At 48.0% G+C, this 16,022-nt stretch overlaps 1 pseudogene; it reads left to right on the top strand.

Moving 5' to 3' along the window:
• The first annotated feature begins 5,963 nt into the window (after positions 1-5,963).
• On the top strand, positions 5,964-8,339 carry LOC144773561 (methionine--tRNA ligase, cytoplasmic pseudogene; annotated as a pseudogene).
• Positions 8,340-16,022: the final 7,683 nt, after the last annotated feature.

Below are 16,022 nucleotides of genomic sequence, written 5' to 3'. Positions count from 1 at the left end.
GAGACAGAGCTGAGGGCTCAAAGGGAGATGTCGAGGTGAATGCTGCTGGAAAGGTAGGCAGTAGACACACAAAGAAATATATTCTGGAAAGCACACCTCGAAGCCCCTTATATGCAGAGAGTCTTATAGATTTAAAAAGTGAAGAAAGTGACCCCGGGGGTATAGCCAGATGGAGGGATGGTGCCAGTGCTAAACTTTCTGATATAGCTGGGAAGGAGGTCTTAAAACAGCAGAAGGGACACAAAAAAAAAGTTCCAGCTCACGCACAGAACATTAAATTTAATCGATATGCCCTCGAGCCAGATTGGTCTTAGACCCCCTCCAGGATAAATCAGTGCATCCACCTCGTGCATCACCCCCCATCTCTGAGGTTAGAGTCACCAACAGAAAGGGTAAATCTAAAGCCAGGAAATCAAATGAGGGAGTTGAGGCTAGTGCAAAAAAGAGCGACGCTGGTGTCAATAGAAGGAAGGGGAAAGCCAAGAAGTGTACACCACCCCAGATAAAATTCACACCCTCACTTAAAACCTATTATAAGGTCATGGCAACCAGCAGTGCCTCAACATCTCTAATAGCGCCCACAGCCCCAACAAAACCCATGCAACTAAAAGCAGAGAGGGGGAAATCCACTATTTTTGACAAAAGTAGCCCTGGCAATAAAATGAAATCAGTGAGCGGAGCAGTAATAAAAGCATCAAGCGAAACAGAAGCAGTGGATGTTCTCTCGATGATACACTCAGACGTAATTCTGTCAAATAAATATTCAGCTCTGACAATTAGCGACACTGAATCTCGCCCTATAGCCCAACTATCCACAGAAGAGCAGGAAAAACAAGGTACATCAAAGGAAGCACCAGTGGAAGCAGAAAGTGAAGATAACATCTCTGCTGAGCCCCCATCAACAACAACTCTGGTAAACTCTTGTAAGTCAGATGTCAGCAAATTAGACTTGACGTCATCCACTTTAGCAGACATCCTCCTGGCTATGAAGGAGGAAATAACCAGCAGATTCACCGTCTCAGAATCAAATCAAGCACAGATGGCAAGCAGATTCTTAACTTCCGAAGCAAATCAGGCTGCAATTCGGGCTTCCGGTGAAGTGCTAGCTAGGAGACTAGACAACGTCACTTTGAAGAACAGAAGCTATGGAAAAGGAAATCCCGAAGATGCGGGACTCTATTTGAACTACAGAAGAGGAAGTAGTGAGACTAAGTGTACAAAATAAAGAGCTAAAAGAAGATATCGAACGTCTGAAAATCCACTCTTGGCGAAATAACCTGAAATTGCTAAATGTCCCCGAATCTCTTGAAGGAGCGGACCTGAAGGAAGATGTGATTTCGCTATTGATGGGAACCGTCCTAAAAGGAATCAACAATGTCGATTTAGCCCGATAAATTCAAAGGGTACATCGGGACCCCTTTAGAAAAAATCCAGCTAGGCAGAAACCAAGGAAGATTTTGCTCAATTTCTTGACCTATTCAGTAAAGGAACAGATCTTGTCTTTGGCCCTGAAGGAAAAGTCAATCGTATTCAATAGTTCCAATCCTTTCACCTTCAAAATCAGGTCTGATATCTCCCATGTAACAGCCACTAGACAGTGAGAGTTAGGGAAAAGAATGGAAGAGTTGAATGGATTGGGTGCTAAGTCTCAGCTAAAATTCCCTGAACACCTCCGGGTGATGTGGAACAACCATATGCATTTGATCAAATCCGGAGAGGAGGGTGACGACTTGATTGCAAAAATCAGAGAGGAACAGGGAGTGAAGAGGTAGTAGATCGGCACTCTTAACCTAAGCGATCGAAATAGAGAGGATAAGAACTTTGCATTCATAGATTATATAGTATTTAAGTCTGTATATCCGCAGGTATATAATTTTATAAAAATCCTGCATCCTAAAAGGGGGGGTTGCGTCAAATAGGCTTAGCCTATTGGAAGGGAGGGTTCCTCATGGGGTAAAGGGGTATAGGCACTGGGATCTTGGGGAGGGGGTGGGGGGGTCACCCGGGTGTGGAGCATAGGGAAAAAAAAGAAAAATAACCTCATCTCATCATAGTCGGGAATATAAGCCGTGCTGGCAACTGAAGTGATGTCAGGGGACCAAGGATTAGGGTGAGACAGACCACATTTATTTCCTGGAACGTTAATGTATGAGGTGCCCTCGTAGACAGAGACTAATCCTTAAGTATTTGGAACTGTCGAGTGCTCAAATCTGTTTATTGCAGGAGACCCATCTCAGTCTGACAGAAAGTCGGCTAATTTTCTCCAAAGCAATTTGGATAAAATACTTTACTGTGTCTCATCAGACCTCACATAGTAGAGGTGTTGCAATACTGGTGAAACAAGGCATTTCATGTTCTATCAAGGGGATTCAAACAGATACATCAGGGAGATGGTTAGTAGTCAAAATGACATTAAATAACGTAGGCATAACTTGTGCCTCATTCTATGGCCCCAACATCGACGACGCCTCATATTTGCTCAAATTACAATCAATATTGGCGTTGGAGTCTCCACCGTACATCCTCGGGGGAGATTTCAATGTATTATTGAACCCCGTAAACGACAGGTCGAACTTGAGTCATTATATAGGGGCCCCTAAGATTCGTCGAACGTTATTAAATCTGATCCATGATTTAGATTTAGTGGATGTCTGGAGAGCTAAAGAAGGTTCCCGACAGGGTTTTACATTTTACAGCAAGAAATTCGGGCACTCTTCCAGGATCGATTATGTCTTCACAGATAGACAATCTCTTGTTAATATCAAGGAGATACTTGTCAAGCCTAGCCATCTCCCAGACCACGCTCCCCTGCAGTTCGTCCTTTTGAGCAGAAGTTTGCAGATACAGTCCAGATGGACGTTGACAAGAACTATGCTTCTTAATACAGAAGTAATCGATTCCATTAAGTCATTCTCTCTAGAATTCTTCCCACAAAATATCGGGTCTTGGGATTTTATCTGGGATGCCTATAAGGCCTGTTTAAGGGGGAGATTACATGGTATCATCTGCTCTAAAAACAGGGCAGAGGCTAAGATGTTGAAGGACATAGAAGGGAAAATTAGGCAGTTAGAACTGGACAGAATCAGCCTGAATAGTGAAGACTCAGAATCACTTTTGCAAAATTTGCAGGAACTGGAAGATGCAAGACAGCAGTATAGGGGAAAACTAGAAGCAAGATGTAAAGCCCAATGGGATTCCAGGAATATGGAACATTTTGAGTATGGGGAGAAGGCCGGAGCATTACTGGCGTGGAAAGCCAGAGTAGATCGAGCTAAGAATGATATTAAAGAACTAATCGTAAATAGCAATGGAGACATATCGAGCAAAGATGAGGATATGCAGACCTGCCTCCTCTCACTCTTTACAGATTTATATAAAGAAAATACTGCCCCATCCCTTGAAAATATACATGTATGGCTGAGCAACAAAACATTACCAACATTGTCTGAGGAGGGCAGGATCAGTCTAGATGACCCCATCACCATGGATGAGATAACTGAGCAGATTAAGAAATCTAAAAATAAAAAAGCTGCTGGCTCGGATTCACTTCCGAGTGAAGTGTATAAACACCTAGCAGAAGAATTGTCCCCTATGCTGAGAACAATCTTCAATTCAGTCTATTCCCCTGTAGGGAGAGTGCACAACTCATTGAAAGAGGGAATAATTGTTTTGATCCTGAAGCCAGGCAAGGACCCCTTACGGGCAGACTCTTACCGGCCAATCTTCTTGCTGAATGCCGATTATAAGATCTTTATGGGTGTTCTAGCTGGGAGATTGGCCAAACTGGCTCCCAGGCTGATTCATACAGACCAGAAGGGGTTTGTGGCAGGAATGCATATTGAAGATCAGACTCACCTCCTGATTGGGAACATAGATCTAGCCATACAAAGATCGGATCCCTTGGCTGTAGTCACATTAGACGCGGCTAAGGCGTTCGATAGAGTCTGCTGGGTGTATCTTTAGGCAGTTTTGGAGAAAATGGGGTTTGGCCCTGTATTCATTCAGACTTTACAAAATTGCTACAGAGGTGCCTCTGCGCGGATCCTCTTCAATGGCCAATTAACACCCAGCTTTAGCATACAGCGTGGAACTAGACAGGGGTGCCCCATCTCCCCGCTAATATTTAACCTATATATCGAACCCTTAGCTCAAGCCATAAGGTTAAAAGAATCAATTGCTCCATTCCAGTATGGGACCTATAGTTCTAAATTGACCTGATCCTATACACAAGCGATCCGGTCGCGGCGATACCTCAGATTGAGGAGTTGGTGGTAGAATTCGGGTCTATGTCAGGTTATGAGGTCAACAGATCAAAGCCGGAGGTCATGTGCTGGAATTTGGATCAATGGAGGGCCATAGTAAGCTCTGAGTTCAGATACTTACTAATTTATATTGCGAAGGATCTGGACAAAATTCCCCAGCTAAACCTAAATAGGGTGACCAGAGAAATTGACTGTCTATTTAGCAGATGGAGGAATCTTCCATTAACCATCTATGGTAAAATTAACCTTGTGAAAATTGTCATTCTCCCCAAGCTTACCTATCTATTTTCTACCAGAAAGAACATCAGTAAGGTGCAGAGCAAAATAGGAAGCTTTGTATGGGGTGACAAAGGGGTTAGTTTGACCTGGAAAAATCTTAGACGTAGACTGCTTAAAGGAGGGCTGGCTCTTCCCGACATCAACCTGTATGTAGTAGCAGTTCAGTTTGAGAGCATTCGAATGCTACTTATTAAACCAGATAGGTCAACCTGGGGCAGTGTGTTGGGTGAGATGGTGAGAGCAGAAGGAGGTGGCGGAGGAGAGGCCTTCTTGTACAAATTTGGATCACCGAGATTTTTCAAGCGGGTACGCCTGAAGGTTCTAAGGGCAGCCCTGGAAGTGTGGTATAGGGTAAGGACTAGCTGGGGAATCGGCTACTATTCAGATCTTGCTCCTGTTTGGCACTCGCCCAGAACCCCGGAATGTCTAAAAGATACCCTAGCAGCACCAATAAAGAGGGCTGGAATCACCACGTGGTCAGAATTGATTGACGATGAAGGGGTACATCCATGGGAATATCTGAGGGCAAAGGTAGGGATTGGATTATCAAGATTTAAATATCTTCAGTTAGTTTCTTGGTTTGCTGCAGAGCAGGGTGAGATAGAAGGAAACGGAGAAATTGAGAGGTTGTGTCAATCCACCCTACCAGTTAAGAAGGAAATATCGACTTGGTATAACCATCTATTAAAAACTGAAGATTTTGGGATCCCAGCCTCAGAAGCGGTATGGAGTCAATCCCCCATGGCAATGCAGGCAGAGACCCTTTTGAACCATCTTTGAAGACACTGTATAGGTTTATAAAACCCGCCTGCATAAAAAAGAACCACTTTTTCGTCATCAATAGACTCTACTATACGCCTTATAAAATAGCAAAATTCGCTCCAACGCCTCCACCCAAATGTCCAAGATGTCACACTCCATTAGCAAATGACATTCATATCTTTTGTGAGTGTACAGTGCTGGAACTCTTTTGGGAAGGGGTCGGGGACACCCTGTCGGGAATCTTTATGACCAGAGTGGAGGTAAATCTCCCCCTGATCCTATTTGGGGACGACGGCCTATTCTGTCAGACTGCTTCACGGCAAGATAAAGGTCTGCTGTTATATATGATTCTACTGGCAAGGAGAGAAATCTGCAGGAGATGGAAAGACCCCCTTCCCCCGAAAAGAGAGGACTGGCTTAAAGCAGCTTTTGCCATGGCCCGGCTGGAGCATGAGGCTGTAGAGGATAAGCTATCTAACATCTGGCATCCTCTAATGAGTTGGGGACGAAATCTAAGACTCATCTAGTTGGTCCAATGATTACACCAAGTCCCCATACTAAAAGGGGAAGGTCAGGTGACCCAAGTGAATGTGGGAAGCCTTGTGGTGCTCAGATAGAGTATAAGGCTGTATAAGATCCACAAAGACTTGACAAGGACAGGGAGTCGGTTGCTGATATTGTTCTCTGGGGCTCTCTGTAGCATCTCCTGGGTGATGCCTCGGCCGTGCCTGAGGAGTTTGGATCCTTAAAGCAGTGGCTGCAGAAGATGAACCAGCTGGAGCACTGCAGGAACGCAGCTGAATCCCTGCTAAAAAGCCATAGAGTGGCTGGGCTCAAGGCCTACCTGCAGAAGCAGCCTATGCACATTGTGACCCCTGAGATGGTCACCTCCAATGAGCCAAAGGAAGAAGAGCCTTCTGCTCAGTGCCTCCTGTCTGATGAGGAGATTGCTAAAGCGACAGAAGTCTGGACGAAGGGCTTGTCTGCGTGTCCAAGAATCCGCCAGCGGCACCACCCGATCCTCCCACTGGAGAATGAGAAGAATATCCTTATTACCAGTGCCCTGCCCTACGTGAACAATGTGCCCCATCTCTGCAATATTATTGGCTGTGTCTTAAGCGCTGATGTCTTTTCAAGGTACTGCCGTCTGCGCAACTGGAACACCCTATTTGTGTGTGGCACAGATGAGTATGGTACAGCAACAGAGACAAAGGCGATGGAGGAGGGGGTCACACCAAAGGAAATATGCGACAAGTATGCTGCCATCCACACCCAAATCTACAAGTGGTTTGACATCTCCTTTGACTACTTCGGTAGGACCACCACCCCTCAGCAGACAACCATTCCCCAAGGCATTTTCAATCGCCTACTGGAGAGGGGATTCTTGCTGAAGGACACAGTGGAGCAGCTTCGCTGCGAGAAGTGCCAGAAGTTCCTTGCAGACCGTTTGGTGAAGGGGACGTGCCCCTTCTGCAACTATGAGGAGGCCCGGGGGGATCAATGCGACAAGTGCGGGAAGCTGATCAATGCTGTGGAGCTCAAGAAACTTCAGTGCAAGATGTGCAAAGGGTCTCCAGTCATCAAATTGACCAAGCACCTGTTCCTGGACCTGCAAAAGCTGGAGGAGTGCCTGGAGAAGTGGCTGGATCAGTCATTAGCAGTAGGAGACTGGACATCGAATGCCCACTTCATCACACGCTTCTGGATCCGTGATGGGCTGAAACCAAGGTGTATCACTCGAGACCTAAAGTGGGCGACTCCTGTGCCTCTTGAAGGCTACACAGATAAGGTGTTCTATGTCTGGTTTGATGCTCCAATTGGCTACCTCTCTATCACCGCAAACTATACAGACCAGTGGGAGAAGTGGTGGAAGAACCCAGAACAGGTGCAGCTCTACAAATTCATGGCAAAAGATAATGTCCCGTTCCACAGCGTTGTTTCCCCATGCTCCCTGCTAGGAGCAGAAGATAACTACACCTTGGTTAGTCACCTAATAGCTACTGATTATTTGAATTATGAAGATGGAAAGTTCTCAAAGAGCCGTGGCGTGGGTGTCTTTGGAGACATGGCCAAGGATACCGTCATTCCATCCGACATCTGGAGGTTTTACCTACTCTTTATAAGACCTGAGGGGCAAGACAGCGCTTTCTCCTGGAACGACCTACTACTGAAAAACAACTCTGAGCTCCTTAACAACTTGGGAAACTTTGTCAACAGAGCCGGCATGTTCGTCCACAAGTTTTTTGAAGGCTGTGTGCCAGCAATGGAGCTGAATTCCGATGACAAGATGTTGCTGGCGCAAGTCACACAGGAGCTGCGGCAGTATAACCAGCTGCTGGAAAAAGTCTGCATCCAGGACGCATCAAGGTGTACTTTGAACATTTCCCATCATGGCAACCAGTACATACAAATAAATGAGCCTTGGAAACGGATTAAGGGATCTGAAGGTGACAGGAAGCGTGCAGGTACTGTCACTGGTGTGGCAGTCAACATAGCTGCTCTGATCTCTGTGATGCTGTATCCTTACATGCCTGAAGTGAGTTCCTCCACCCAGAGTCAGATGCAGGCCCCAACTGACTTGGCTCTACCAACCAGCGAGTTTGTTTGTACCTTGCCTACTGGACACCGCATTAGCACAGTCAGCCCCCTTTTCCAAAAGCTGGAAAATGACCAGATTGAAGATCTTCGAGAGCGTTTTGAAGGAGGCCAGGCCAAGCCGGAACCGAAGGCGGAGGCTGTGACGCCCACGGCCCCTCCTGCAGGAGGGCCTGCAAAGAGCGCGGATCCCCAGAGGGCCAAGGAGCTGACGGAGGCTGTGATGAAACAGGGGAACCTGGTGCGTGAGCTGAAAACTCAAAAAGCCGAAAAGTCGTTGGTCAATGTGGAAGTGTCAAAACTCCTGGAGCTGAAAAAGGAACTATTGTTAGCAGAGGGAAAGACCCCTGATCCTCCTACTCAGAAGGGGAAGAAGAGAAAATGAAAAGGGGAAACAATGTGGCAACTTCTTTAAACTACTTGACATCTAGTGGCAGCTTAAGCCAGAATCTGTTCCTCTAAAAAATACCAAACCTCTGCTAAGCCAGTTCAATTTCTCAAGACTGCAGAGGGTGAAATGTGAGTACCATCATTAATACATTTTCCATTAAATGCTGCTATTTTCTATTAAAAAAAAATAATAACATTTTTTTTTAACAATTTTTTTAACTTCTGTATTTTGTCTCACAATATTTTTGACATCACAATATTTTAGACTTCACAATATTTGTGTCCTACCATATTTTGTAAATTATATTTTGACAAAATACCTCACTACTTATGTCACATATGCAGGTCCATGCGTATAATTTCACTTATATTGCACACAATAGATGCACAATTGTTTTTGGAACTTAATTGTTTTTAGTTTAGGACCAAACTCAATGGACCATATTTTGGAAACATTCCCACAGCAGTTTCCAGTGAGTGCTCAACCCACTGAATATTCTTACAAAGATCCTAGAACATGAACTGCAGATTACATGCAGTGATTTGCAGCAGCTAATCCTATAACTTGGCCTCACTTCTCCCTCAGCATGCTCCCTCCACCTCACCACTATCTCTCTGCTCGACCCTCCTCTCTTCTGCCTCACCAACTTTTATTTGACCCTTCCTTTATGTAACCAACTCCCCCCACTCACCTCACCATCTTCCCTCCACTTCAGCCTCCTTTGCACAGCTAACATTCAATCTCCCTCCCCTCTCTCCACTTTACACATTTCTCACATCAACTTCCAACACCCAACAATTGGCATTGTCATGGTTTATTTCAATAATTTTGAGCAATCAGTTTATTTTTTATTTGTGTGTCTAGTTATTTTTATAATAGTATCTTGCTCAAAGCAAGTTGCCTTATTCTGTGTGTGCTGAGCCCTCGCTAAGATGAACCTTATTACAGTATGAACCTCTCATAATTTGCCAGATAGCAATACAATCCTTTATAGTCCAGTAACTGAATGTATAAATCTATGGTGCAATGTACTTGCCTTAACTTGTAAGTTAAACAGCCCTTTCTTATTGCAGGTTTTACATTGAAAGGTACCAATGTGTCCTAGCAATGGTTTTTGCAACAAATGAAATCAATGGAAACCCTGAAATCCTTCCTAACATCACTCTGGGGTTCAAGATCTATGACACCTGTTTCTCTGATCTAGCAGCGACTGAGGGGGCCATGCATCATCTGTCAAACAGCAGAGAGTCAGTTCCAAACTACAGCTGTAACTCAGAGCAGAAAATGGCTGCCATTATTGGAGACTCTCCATCCTCCGCGTCTCTTGCCATTGCAAGGATCCTGAGTGTCAGTCGCTTTCCACAGGTACATGTTTTTGAAATGTTTATTATGAGGTACTGAAAGAGTGAGCTTTGAAATGGCAAATGAGCATATTATGAGTTTCCTCTAAGAGGGCAGTGTCATGGAGGTTCTTATTTCATGGACACCGTTTGCTGAGAGGAAACAAAGAGGCCCCTGCAGGGCCCCCAGTGCCTCCTATGCATGTGGACGCACACAGGGGGCACAACATGCGCTCCCCTGTGTGAATGCACACCAGTTCCTGCATGGCATGGAGTTTTCAGTCCATGCCTAGATATCAATAATAAGCCTTCCATCACCTCTATCAATATCTACTTCCAAGTGAGGGCTAGAATCACTATTGGTAGGGAATCCAGATTATTGCAGTGCCGCTCCCTCCTTTGATTAAATTGTAGACTCTGAACACCTGGAGCCTGATTATGAGTCTGGCAGCCCACGGACCAGAATTATGAGGACGTGGCGGTCTCCTGACCACCCGATTATCAGTTTGGAGGTCGGACTGCCACAGCCCTTCTGCAGCTGCCATGGTACTGCTGTTCCCTGGTGGTGTTGCAGCAGTCAGTAAATTACAATATGAGCATATTACGAGTTTCCTCTAAGTGGGCGGTGTCAGGGAGGTCTTACTCCATGGACACCGTGGTGGAGAGGAAACAAAGAGAGGCCCGCAGGGCCCCTAGTGCCTCCTATGTATGTGGATGCACACACGGGCCACAACATGTCCCCTCTTGGGTGTCTGCACACCAGGTCTTTTTGCATGGACTTTTTAGACCATGCCGTGCAGTATGTTTTTTGGGCATTCCCATTGTGGTGCCCATTTTTAGGGCACTACCGTGAGATCACCAAAAAAAGCCTGCCAGACACGAGAAAAAATTGCAATCTGGCAGGCGGTCTGACAGTGGCGTTAGCAGTGCAAGGGCGGGGTGGACCCAGTGCTGCAGAGCCAAAGTCATAATCTGGCCTCTAGTATTTGACATCTGAGGTAGCTCAGCTCTGTTACTAGGATTACTGCTACATGGGCTTTGCTGTAATATGAAAGGTGTTTTGCTTTTAATTTGCTACTGGGGAAACAATGGTATGTCATCTGAAAATGTGTATAAAGGTCTGGCAGAGTTGCATGCAGTTCAAATATGGTAGCCAAGATTGACAGAGATATTTGAAATAGCTAACATACTAAAAATCACATTCCTGCCAAAGACAGCAGAGGCCTCTGTTTAAGGAGGGTGAATTCCACACCCTTTCTTCAGCATTTCTTGGGAAAATACTACCAACTTCAAATTTGCAGTGTGTAGGTAAAAACAATGTCTGACCATATCAAGGGCAATACCAGATTTGAAATATCCAAACTCAAAATATTAAGGAAAAAATATTGTGATACAAAAATATTGTGGCCAAAATATTAAGAATGAACAAGTTTTTATGGTACTTCAAATCCAAGTACCCTTAAAACATGTATCTATATATATGTACGTTTATGATATTCTAGTCATATAACCTGCATTCTATCTGTTTTATATAAGATGTCATATTACCTGCCTGAATATTAACTATAGTGGTAAAAAAAGGGACCGTCATTGTCTGAGGCTAACCCCCAAGAAGGTCATAGTTCGTTGTCAGTTTTAACACCTAATCTCCTCTGTGAGCTACAGAGATCAAATTCCTACCTTCAAAGACCTGCTGAATCTATAGGTTGCCTTCAAAGACCTGCTGAATCTATAAGATGAGTAAAGGCGGGAACCTCGCTATTCACACTGGTTACATTTCCAGGTGAAAAGTAAGGTATAACACTTGAGCTTCGGTCAGAGTTTCGTTTTAACGTGACATATGTTAAAAATGGATGCATATGTTGTATGCCAAACTCAGGGATCCCTTTCCTCATTGAGATGTAGAGTAACGTCTGTATTAAAACTGATGGAGACTCTGCAATGAGAAATAACATCTGGCAGGGAATGAAGGGCCCACATGGCATTGAAAGGCCCGATATTTTAGGTTAGGGCTTCAGATGCCTGGTCCACTGTGTTTTTTGTCTGCCAAATGTGTCTATGCAAGCATGGTGGTCCCAGGCAGGAAACAACTGTTAATGTTCCCATATGCTGAAAGAAAACTCCCAGCACATTTTTTTAAAAAAAAACCACCTCACCATAGAGGTTTGTCTTTGAAAAATTAAAACATTGCTGGTGGTCCATTGTGCCTCCAAGCCACTTACTGGCCCAATGATTGGGGGCAGGCATTGCTAGCATTAGCCAAAAAATGCTTTCTCTCTGATGGCAGAAGCACTGTAATTAAATCTACGAAGGGTCCACTGGTCCCCTCTGGTGAAAGGAGGCAGTGCTTCTGAACCCCAGCCACCCCCCCTGGCCTAGGGCTAGCTTACTTGATTTCACGACATAGATGGGATATTTTCAGACAAGCAGAACCCATCAGAGCATGCTGCACCCCTCAGGAACTGTGGTGCAAATATACAACATGCACTCCCAGGCTTAGAGGCACAGCCTGTCCATGGTGGCTTCCTCCCCATGGGAAGGCTGGCGGTGAGGCAACTTGTAATATGCGGGCTGACCGATGATGTCACCGCAGGGGACCCTCATAAGCGGGCGGCCCCTTTAGTGCCACAGGATGGCACACTGGGCAGCCTAGTGTCCAGAGACCCCTTTGGGGTCCTGCTCTTCGCTTCCGGCCGGGGTGAGGGATGGGGAGAGGTATAAATTCCTCCCCGCCCACCTGGTGGCCTCTTTGTCCCATCACCCTGACACCGCTTGGATGTGTCCCGCGGGAGCTGCTGCATCCATTAGCACAGTGAGTGCATTTCTTGGGCCTCCCCCCGCGCCCAAGCATCCATCTGGGTGCATCATGGGCAGTACGGCCCGGCCAGGGCGGTAGGCGGCCTGGGGGAGGCAGCAGAAGCACCCATTGAGCACGCATTGTGTCTTGCCAGGCTGCTCCCGGCCCCGCGAGGGTTCCGGGGTGCGGTTTGGGGGTTGCAGAGGAGACAACTGGTTTTGTGGTCCCCGTTTCTCGCAGGGTAGTTACTAGTGTTAGGGGCGAGGTTGCTCCCCATCTCTGTGTTGGCTGGGGGGTGGACAGGACCACGGTGTTGCAACCCACTCGGTGTTAAGCCCTGTCCGCAGGGACTGTGCGCACCGGACTTATAGAGTGCATCCCACGGCAGCAGCGCCCTCTCTGCCTCGTCATGGGGGTAGATAGGATCGTACGGGCCTCTGTTGCGGGGAAGTCAAGTGGTTTTGTGGTCCCCGTTTCCCTTGCGGTAGTTACTGGTATTAGGGGCTAGGGTGCTCCCCCTCTCCGTGTTGGTGGGGGGGCAGACAGGACCATGGGGTTGCAGCCCACGCAGCGTTAAGCACGGTCTGCAGGGGCAGTGCGCACCAGGCCTATAGAGTGCATCACCCGGCAGCAGCACCCTCTTTGCCACATCATAGGGGGTAGATACAATCATCTGGGCCTCAGTGATCTCGCCCGTGTTAGTCGCTGCCTTTGCCTGTTGGCGGTCCCAGGGTTTTCTGCCCGGAGACAGCAGAATCCCGCGGGGGCCCTTGCTTAAAACGGAACATGCCGCAATATTGGAGGGGTGGGGGAGGATTCTGCAGCGCACAATGCCGGTGACCCAGGTGCCCCCCCCTCCACAACCGACGATACTCTGGGCACTGAGGCAGTGGCTAACACGGGCGAGATTACAGAGGTCAGGCCAGTGGCCGTGCCTATGTCCGCTCCCATCAGGCCGCGCATTATTTGAATGCCCCGATAAGAGAGCTTCGACCAGGGCGAAGCCCGGCTACCCTGTCCGGGGTGGCGTCGCCCTAGACAGGCAGGCTGGATCCCCCCTACCCCGCTCCCCATGTGTAACATGCGCGCCCCCTTCACACACAAAGCGCTGCATCTGGCTGAGGCCCATCTGTAACGGTGCCGGCTCCCCCCGTTCTGACAGGGCAGGAGGCGCACCATCTATGCCGGTTGATCCCGTTCAGTCCCTGGCCTGCTAGGGCCTCGCGGTAGGCCTGTTTTCCAGGCATCGATCCAGGCCACAGGGGGCCATCTTGGGTCGCATAAGAACTTTGCCGACAGCCCCCTCTGATTTCCGGGCACTCCCTCCTCTCTGCGGGTGTTGGGGAGTTGTTCATGCGTTGGAAACCCACATCCTCCCTGGGGTTGCCGGGGTTTGCATATTTTCATGGTCAAATTCCACAAGGTGCCTGGCTGCCGCTGCGGGTGCCCGTTGGGTGACTGGCACCATAAAATGGGAACCATAATGAGTGCAGGCTCAGTGGGGCTGTGTGCGGCGGCAATACAGTGGACTGTGGCCCCTGGGGGCCTCAAGCTTTGGCAGGCCCTATTGCGTGCACAGGTGCCCACCAGTCGAGAGAGCCAGCAGCATGCAATTGACTATGCTTAGCAGGAAGCATATTCATTGCGCACAGGGCCTTTTTTGTGTCCTGGGGTTGGGCAGAGGGGCACAGCACCGGAGCTATTTGGGGGCCGAGTGTGGGCCTTATTAAAGCGGATGTTTGGGCAGCCCTTTAAATTGATTTGCATCAGGGAGTGCGCCCCTACAGCCAAAGAACAGCTAGGATTCCCAGGCGCAATATTAAGGAATAAAGGGTGTTGTGTTCACCAGGGCTCTTGTGACCATAAATTAGCCGGGGACTCAAAAGCCTATCCGGCTTGGTAAGACTCCAGAGGTCCTCATACTGCGTAAAAGGAACCTGAACAGGAAGGGCGTGTTTCAATTGTCATTGCAGTGTAACATTCTTGTACTAAGGAACAGCATTGAATGTGGGGTTTCGTTGAGGGAATACACAGGCAACGCCCTGCTCGCAAGCCTTTTCGGGCCTGCTCCTTAGTGTCCCAACAATAGATTGAACATGAAGCCAATAACAGAGTGATAAGGTGCACAATCCATGGGTGTACTTAACATATGTTTACTTTCAGGGCCTGGGCTTGCGATTTTGCTTTGGCTTGAAAGGACTGGCGACGCACATGCCAGCAGCGGATACTGGGACCAGTTGTGTTCGAGAGGTTCCTGGACACAGAGATCGTCCCGGAGTGCATTAAAACTGTCTTTTCTATTCCAGGTCAGAACCAGTTGTTAGTGAGGCATCGTCGCAGGCAGTCCTGAAAAAGTGATTAACAGCAAGAATTAGAAGCAGGTATGGGGAAGGCTCACACCGGTGGGGGGGAGCAGGGGAGACAGCACTGGGCCCTACAGGTGGGGCATCAAGAGCATAATGAGGGCACACACTGAAGGCATGCGAACCTGGCCACACGGTCACAGCTAACATTTTCTTTTCTCCCCCCGAGAACCCCCTTCATCCTCACACGCCGAGCACACACTGAACCGGCCTCTGGGCATGTCAAGTCCCAGGTCCACTTCCGCTACTGCACGATAAGTAATTATAGGGGTAATGTGGGGGCACAGAGCGTCTGTGGCAGCACAGGACTTGGAGGTCCTCCCTAGGCAATGCAGTGAACACCTCTTGCTGATCCAAAACATTTTCTCCTTAGATTGGTGGTCCGTGTGACGACAGAGGTCAGCATGGATAGCCAGCTTTCCCCTCCCCTTTTCCTGGAGAGGTCCCAGGTGAAAGACTCGATGCCGGGCACTTTCCAAGACGCGCAATGGGTGAATTTCCTGGAGATGGCCAAGATCAAAGACCTGACGTGGGCAAATGGCATTATGAACGCTTCAGAGCAGGAGGAATCAGGCATAATCAGTGATACCCTTGCAACAGAACAGCAGCCCAGCGCTGAGGCAGGCCCCCCTAGGCCCAAGCGGGTCTGCAAGCCATGATCAGGGATTTCCCGGCAGATCCGCTGCCGCCAACCAGAAGCAGAACAGTTCAGACCCCCAAGGAAGTTGTTCCGGCGCTGGAGACTCCCCCGTGCCTGCCCACCCCGTTGGACAGTAATATAACCCCAGGTAACAATGCCACTATGGACGAGCTTGCCATGCTCATGGACACAATTTTATGTCTCAACTTCTTAAAGCAGGTGCTGCTGGCCCAAGTCCTGCGCTTCCATGTAACAGTAATAGCTTCAAGGAAGGGGGCACACTAGCGGCGGCAAGTGTTTGGTCAGCAAGTGTTTGTGAACCGTTAGGGCAGCGAGGGACCAGTGCCACTGCAAACAGGGAGGTAGCCAAGGATGGGGTCAGCCATCCCGTGAATAGTTGTGCACACCCCACCGCAGGGGGAGATATCAGCGTGCCAACACCAGTCTTAATCCCCACCCCAATTTCCAGCCCGGTTCCATTTCTGGGCACCACTATTGCGACTGCAAGCATACTGCCTCCTCTAGCCCCCATGTTGAGGGCACCAACCACTATTCACACCTCAACGGTCCAGCAAGTCACCTCTGCGCCTCTG

This window comes from Lissotriton helveticus, chromosome 1_1 (assembly GCF_964261635.1).
Source record: "Lissotriton helveticus chromosome 1_1, aLisHel1.1, whole genome shotgun sequence".
Taxonomy (NCBI): Eukaryota; Metazoa; Chordata; class Amphibia; order Caudata; family Salamandridae; genus Lissotriton; species Lissotriton helveticus.
The sequence above is the reverse complement of the archived record's forward strand: the minus strand, read 5'-3'. Positions and strand labels throughout refer to the sequence as shown.